The sequence below is a fragment of the Plectropomus leopardus genome, chromosome 12, assembly GCF_008729295.1.
Source record: "Plectropomus leopardus isolate mb chromosome 12, YSFRI_Pleo_2.0, whole genome shotgun sequence".
Taxonomy (NCBI): Eukaryota; Metazoa; Chordata; class Actinopteri; order Perciformes; family Serranidae; genus Plectropomus; species Plectropomus leopardus.
This window is the reverse complement of record NC_056474.1, coordinates 21,941,233-21,949,515: the sequence shown is the minus strand read 5'-3', so window position 1 is coordinate 21,949,515 and position 8,283 is coordinate 21,941,233.

Below are 8,283 nucleotides of genomic sequence, written 5' to 3'. Positions count from 1 at the left end.
CCAATGACAGCCGCGGGATTGGAGACGAAGCCAGAGGAGCGCGGCCTCTCATTGGCTGTCCAGGTACAGGTTAGGCCTACCTGAGCCCGCCTCCTGTTTACATCCGTGCCATTTGTGCCGCTGTGAGTCATGCGGCACGGCTGCGCATCGCTGCAACAGAAGAGGTGGATGCGCTCCTTCAGATCCCTGCAGTAGGAGCAGAAAGCAGCTGTCGTAAATCGCATACACTACCATTTCATACATAGTGCAGGCATTTTATGTCGCCTTTTGCTTTGCGCATATTCAAACACTGCTGTGATGAGCCGCATCCGTTGTGATTTTGACACCATCGGCACACGTTTGAAAACATAAAGGATTTGCTTGTGGACATTTAAAAAATAAATAAATAAATAAATAAAATAGTGTGATGTTGGGTCCCAGATTGTCACTGCAGGCCGAGGCTGGTGGAGGCGGTCATGTGGAAAGGACGCTGCCATTCTGCCTTAACCTCTCGCAGGACAACCTGTGTCTGATAACAAGTGTCTCTCCTCCGCTGGATGTGAAAATCGCCATAATTAGTTGATCTGTGAGGAGATATCTAATCAGCTTTTCAGGCCTCTCTGCATAGAGCTTGAAAAGATGTGCAATATGCACCGAGGACATAACAGGCAGACTCTGTGCGACCCCCTCCGTCTGCCTGTGACAGTCAAATCTGATCGATTTAGTCAGTATTTGCCCTTTTCATTATGGTCAGGCCTCTGGAGATGGCTCTAGATCATGCTGTAGTGAGCTGGACGAACACTGGGTGGCAGTAAAGACCTAAGCACTGTTGCTCTGCATTTGGGTGCCCATATGCTATTATCTGCTATAATCTGCAGTGGTTATGTGCCATTATTTGAGGAAAAAACATTTTAGATCAGAATCCATCCAAAAATATTGAGGGAATATAGTTATGTAAACACACTTTAAAGTTCAATGAAATCACAATCATGTGGGGGTGGGGGGTTTACAAATTGTAAGCACTTACCTCAATCAATTTTTGGTAACATTAATGTTTGATTAATTTTTATTTTAAAAAATCCATAAAAAAAAATAATTTCAAACAACACTAAATGCATTTTTGTTCTCAAAGATCGCAGCAACATGTTATATACTGTGATAGCACTGCAAAGCCTATCGACTGATAAATTAAATGTCACATGTTCAATTAAATTCTTAATGACTGATTAGTCGAATAATTGCAATCAATCATCCCAAGAAATAACTCAAGTAACAATAAAAAAGTGCCTTTAATGACATTACCCTTGCAGCTCAAAGAGCTTAACTAGAGCAACACACCAATAACACACGTATTTAAAAACAGGATACATAAGGAGCAAAAACACAACAATACTATAATCCTAAAGAGATTTTCAAAAGGAAAATACTAATTATAAATCCACTTGATAATGAGAAACACAATTTTAAGATATAACTAGAATTATAGCCTTGTGATTGTATGCCTCCACACACCAGGAAAGTTGCGCTTATATTTTATATGCCTGATGCTTCACACACATTTTTCAACCTGGCAGCACAGTAGATCTATGCAGTCAAAATGGTTTCAAGGTGGCCACCCAAGATAAGAGTCACCAATTCAGTATCTGACCAAATGTCTCCCCTTTGGTTTCTGACTTACAACATTAAGTAATGGTCAGTAAAGTGTTTTTGCAAAACATTATGATGTCACAGTAAAGTTGGCCTTTGTCATCAATTAGTCTTAACTAGCATATGAATTCCTGAGTCATGGCCAAAAACATGTTTTGTGAGGTAACAATGACCTCGACCTTTGACCAGCGACTCTATTCAGTTAATTCTTGAGTCCAAGTGGACTTTTGTGCCAAATTTGAGGAAATTCCCTTGATGCCTTCTTGAGATATGCATTCACAAGAATGAGTCAGATGCAAGGTCACAGTGACCTTGATCTTTTATCTTTGAGTACCAAATTCTAATCAGGTCATACTTGATTCAAAGTGGACATTTGTGCCAAATTTAATGAAATTCCCTCAAGGCATTCTTTAGATATTGTGTACACGATACCGGGACAGACCAGGTCACAGTGACCTTGACCTTTTACCTATAACCACCAAAATATTTGAGTTCATTCTTGAGTCCAAGTGGATGTTTGTGCCAAATTTTAAGAAATTCCCTCAAGGCATTCTTTAAATATCGTATTCACGAGATGGGACTGGAGGACAGCCTTAAGCATGATGCCTCTGGTCACAGCCATCGCGGAGGCATTAAAATTTTATAAGGCGAGTATGAGAAATATAACAGAAATATAAAATGGCACCAATTATATTATAAAAAGGTAGAATTTTAATGTAAAAGCAAGAAGATATTGTCTTATTTGTAAAAATAAAACCTTTGGTGCATAACCACAGAGAGCTGCTACACCATACTTTTTGTAATTCATTTTTCATAAATTGAGCAAGCCAGCGCTAATTGATCTCAGGGAGTGGTTTGGGACATATTATTTGCAATCGGACAGATATGAAGGTGCTATGCATTTAGGGCCTTAAACAAGTAAAACATTTTTTAAAAAATCAATCCTTAATGCTACAGGTAGCCAGTGTAATGACATTAGCCCTGTTCTTGTTTCTGTTTTTTTGTGTGTTAAATTTCCTGCTGTTGCACTTTGAGCCGGTTGCAACCCATCAGTGTTTTTGTGGGGGGTAATCTTGTATGGAGTGCATTAGAGTAGTCTGAGTGAGAAAATACAAAGGCGTGTGTCAGCTTTTAAGCATCTTCAAAAAAGAGGTAGTGTCTAACTTGTGATATTTCTTAAATGATAAAAAGCAATCTTTGTAACATTATTGGGCCTGTGTAAATGCTGCGAAGTGTCTGGTGGTCGTCATATTTCAGAAATTTTAGAAAACAGAAGAGGAAGTAACCAAATCTGTCATTAGAATATTATAAAGAGTTATACTGATGTAAAAACTGTCTGACTGGACTGCTCAACCCCTGACCTTACCGGACAGAGACAAGATGCCTGAGCAGAAGTATCCAGTAACTCTCTCTGACTGAACCATCCCCTTCATCACACGCCAAAGATCCTGTTTCCTGAGGTATCTGGGGTAACAGGAGAGTTGGTTTTCAAGTCAGTTTTTAAAGCTTAAAAATATAAGTGGGCTTTTTTTTAGACAGGGACCTGGGAGTCAACGGTGACATGTCCACCTGCAGCAGGGACACAATGTTAAAATGAGGCCCAGGATGATTCAAGGGTCTCAGAGCTGGATGTGCTCTCAAAATCATTCCAGGAATTATTTATTATGTTTAATTTTCAGGGGGGTTAGATATACTAGCGACGCCTACACTTCTATTTGAAAGTATCTCAAAGTCAAGCAGCTGGTTGCATTTAATGAGACGATCACTCCTGTAACAGACTAGTTTGGAAGTTGACAGAAGTGATACAGCTCAGAATGGTATGGTATCTGATGCTGCATATTATATATGAAAGTAGAGGACAATGTCCAATATGTAATATGGTATACAGTAGCATTTTAATCAATTTCTATACTATACAGCAGGTTTACTCAACTTGCTTTTTCCGGGGGCCACTTTGCAAAATGACATGAGGCCAATTAATACACAAACATTATTAAATCTGGAGTAACCTTTCTAAAAATGACCTATTGTTACCAGACTTGCCCCAAACTCAAGGTATATTGGTTGATTATTCTGGGGTAAATACGCAAGATTTTGAAAATAAATACTGAACTTGATCCAGTGTCTTTCCCCCTAGGCCTCCCCAGTAACTGCATTGTCAGTCCACATCAGAAAAAAAAACTTAACATCTTGATTTTCTGTGCAAGGAAGAACATGTTACTGTGCTGGACATCTGATAAGGCCCATGGACTTTCGGGTTGGTGTAATCTAATCATAAAGTACATTTCACTGGACTTTCTAACATGTATAATACATTCTAAAATAGTTATAAAACATGGTGACCCTTTTTGCAATATGTCAATGTAAACCTGTCTGCTATATAAATAAGAGCCTATGTATAGGATATATTGGTGAGAACTATTTTATTAGAAGTACTAGGAGGGTAGGAAGTGGAAAAATATAAATTTGTATTGATTTTTTATGTCCTTTTATGCTGAGCAGCACTGTTTGTGTGTATGTGTGTGTTTTATACTTTAATGTTTGCAATGTTGTGTTTCGAACATTAAAACAAAAAATAAATTAAAAAATCATATAATATAATAAAAATAACTTTTTCTTATATTTGCTGAAACTGTAGCTACATCCACACAGATGCGCATGATACAGAAACTAATCAGAGCGGAGGAGTCTCTAACACAGCTGTCAGTCAGGTTAGTCATTGTGAACTGCAGTCACAAACAATGAAGACAAGTATCAAGATTCTGTTCTCAAATGTTTCCAGAGACATATCTGAATGTACTGTTTAGCTGTAAAAGGATGTTTGCTCCGGCCAGTCTGTGGTGCTGAGTTTTCGACTCCACTCTTTCCAACACGGTGCCTTTGGTCACAAACTTTCTCAATTCACAGCTAAACAAATACTGAAAAATGTTCTACTCCTGCACCATTAAACACGTGCTGACAGGAAACATCACTGCCTGGCATGGAAACAGCATTGAACAGGACCCCAAGGCCCTGCAAAGAGTTCTTTATTCAGCTGAACATACTATAGGCGCTGCTTTACCCTTCATAAAGGATGTTTATACCAGACGCTGCGAGAAAAAGGCCAGGAGAATCATTGAAGATCCCAACCAACCAAATAACAGCCCTTTTCTTCCTGTTGAATTTAACTGAATTACTTTTGTTTGCGTGTGGTAATACCATCTGAAGCTACAAGGAAGAGGAGAACATGAGCTGTAATAAGGAGAGGAGCTGTAATAATTAATGTATAACTACAGATATAATAATTAGCTCCCTGTCAACAGTTAAGGTGATCCTTTAGTGGCACTCTCTTTTTGATATAAATGCTCTACCTTGATGCTTTTTCATGCACTCTGTCAACTTATTTACATTAAAAGTACAAAAAAATCCCAGTGTAAATCAGTCAATTTCACTGTGAATTGGAAAATGGTTGCCGGGCCACCTCGCACTCTCTCCTGCCGGGCAGATTAACGTTAACAACGTATCTGCATTGTATCTGGGTTGTTGGGTGTAGTTCGGTAGATAAGAAAGTAGCGCCTGCATGAAACTGCTCACAACAAGGTCTGTGAATTATTCTAAGTAACCCGGACATGATTTCTGGAAGGAGATATTGCTGTTGAGTTTTTCAAAAGTATTGTTTTATAAAAGTATAGTTGTGGTGCTTTGAGCACTACAAGCAAAGTGCCATCTAGTTCCATAATATCGAAGAGAAGGCAGACTATTCTACGGCCGATATCTCCAACACTCAGCAACTCACACCGAAAAATCCTAGATTCCTAGATTAAGCTAAACTGTGATGTTTTTTCCCATAATCTAACCACATATTTTTGTTGCCTGAAATTAAGAAAGTGAACCTAAAAACTATTTTTTCCCCCTATATTCTAAGTTTATTTAGACAGGGACTGCGTGCATTTAATGAGCAGAAACTGCACATTTTATGTGAAAACGGAAGTTTATTTTGAAAAGACACACGTGTAGGTCCGCTCATCAAGCCTCAACAAGTTGGGAGTGAGAACGTGTTGTTGTCTCATGTAGCTCTAAAAACATGCACATGACTTACCGGGTTTCCGTGTGTGTTTGTGATTGCAAATAAATTCTTTCAGAGTTTATGTCCTTTCCATGAGGCGCTTCTATTACTTTTGTCTACATTGGCCCATGTCCAGAACAGTAAATCCAGCAGTATAAACAGATGTATAGCACGCTGTAGGTTTCATCAGGAGGAAGGGTTGGAAATGTTAAATATGAATATCCACTAAATGAAATACAAGACATTGTGCTTTAGTGTGTGTATGTTTGTCATTGTACGTGTGTTTTTGAGACAGATGGTGGAAAACAAATTATTGGCATCAGCTCAAAGGGAGGACGGGGAGAGTAGTTATCAACATGTTGGTCTCTACGCGCCACCCCATCATCGCCCTGAATCATCCATTACCCATGCTTCATTGCAGCGTAGCGTTTGGACAGGACGATGCCGTCTGCTCACCACTAAATGACCTTGCTGTGTCCGGTCTGACTCTGAGCGGTACCAGGACACGAGCTGCTGTTTGCAAATAAGGTCATTGTTTCTTTATAGCAAAGCCCAGACAGTCCTGCAGACACAGCCGTTGAATTTGATACAGCCTTAGATTTCAATCTGCTTAAAAAGAAGGAATTCACTTGACCTTGCCCTTTCTTCCTTTTTCTTAAAACAAGATTACAAAGCCAGTGAGACAAGCCGAGAAATAAGCGAACAGTTTGAGATGAAAAGAGAGCAGTGTTTGACTTGTGCACGGCTGCAAACTATTCATAGCTCAAATGTTTGAGGGACATTTTTTAATGAAAAGGCATTTCTCTTTATTTTCCTCTTTTCAGTTAATTTGGTGTGCCAAATCTCAGCTTGACTTGCACCACAGCGGAGTGGCCCTGCTGTTTAACTGTCATCAATGGGGGAAAACCAGTGGCCCCATTACGTAATGCACACCTTCTCCTTACTGCACAGCACACAGATGGAACGACAGTTTGTACAGTAGGAAAAGAGGAATTTACTGACACTGGTGAATGTACACATTAGAGCCCGAGGAATCCCGTAAACCCATACTTATAAAAACAACATGCCTGGAGGGTGATGCTTGGACAAATATTACTGGAATTATAATGAGCAGGAAGTCCATGATTTTTACACTGTGTATTTAGATGACGAAATGTCCCAGAAGACAGACAAGGACATTAGCTAAGGACAGTTTACAAGGCAATGCCTCAGAATATAAAATATTAATTTTCTCAGCCAAATATCAATTATGTTTGCTATCTTTTCTGCCTCTAAGCCAAATAGTCATTAATAGTCATGCTTTTAACACAGCTCTCTGAATTAAGATCATCATTAGTCCACCACTGTTGTCCAAACTAACAACTTATACTGTCCTAGGGGCAATGGTAGGCAGATTTTGTTACCTTTGGACAGAGCCATGCTAGCTGTTTTCTCGTTTCCGGTCTTTATGCAAAACTAAGCTTACTAAACCATCTAGTAGTTGTAGCTTCATCTCCTCATCTAACTTACACTGAGAGAGTGAATAAACGATTCTCGAGCTACTCCTTTAAGAATGACATATTTCTGAACATCCTATCAATTTAAACTGATTCCCGTTTTATAACAGCCCAGTGATCTCTGCTTAAGACTTACTGTCTCCAACATCAACAACCTGGAAATACAAGGTGGTGATGATACCAATCCACGAGACTTTTAAAGGTCCAGTGTGTAGGATATTGGCAAAAATGGAATATAATATAATAATAGGTACCCTCTTGTAGTGTATAATCACCTAAAAAATAAGAATCGTTGTGTTTTCTTTACCTTAGAATGGGATGTTTATATCAATTGACAACCTCAAAAGCTGAAAAAATTAAGCGAATGTGGAAGTATCAAAAACTACAGTTCCCTGAATGGCCACTTGAGGCTGACTCCAAAACAGAGTCAATCCCAAAAGACCCCCATGTTAAAATGGCCAACTCTACAGCAGAAATTAACATATTTACAGCCTGGTACAAAAAGTCTCTAGCTAATTTCAACAATCATTACAACTGTACGAGGGGGGTGGGTGGATAACTCACCCTTTTACATTTTATTATGGCCCAAAGTTAAACGCATTTAAGGGCAGGGCCATTTGACTGGCTGTCTGTGAGGCTTCGCTACAGTGCCAGATCCACTCATCACTCCGACATCTCGCTCAAATATGGTCACTTCTGGCTCCAAAAACACCAACATAGTGTTGGCTGAAATGCTGAGCTCGAGGCTTCAAAACAAGAGTTTAGACAGCGTGTGGTTTATATGTAATTACAGAGTGGGTCCTGGTAAATGCATCTGCCACATGCAAGTGCTTTAATCTCAGTTTTTACCTGTTGTAATCACTGGGTCTATTTGTTTTGGAGAGCAAGAGACCCTGGTGGATAAATTGGCTCTGATTCAAAACCTCCTGAATGCTTTGATCAGAAATTAAGTGAGCATACATTAGCTGGTGCTGGTCTGCGAAGAGCCAAACAGTGCAGGAGAAACACTGATTTGTTACAGTTTAAATCACCTGATCCGTTTGTTTTAGAGAGGAAAAGACCTCTGCGGATAATTCAGCTGGTAAAAACCTCCTTAATAATGAACACTGTAGGAAT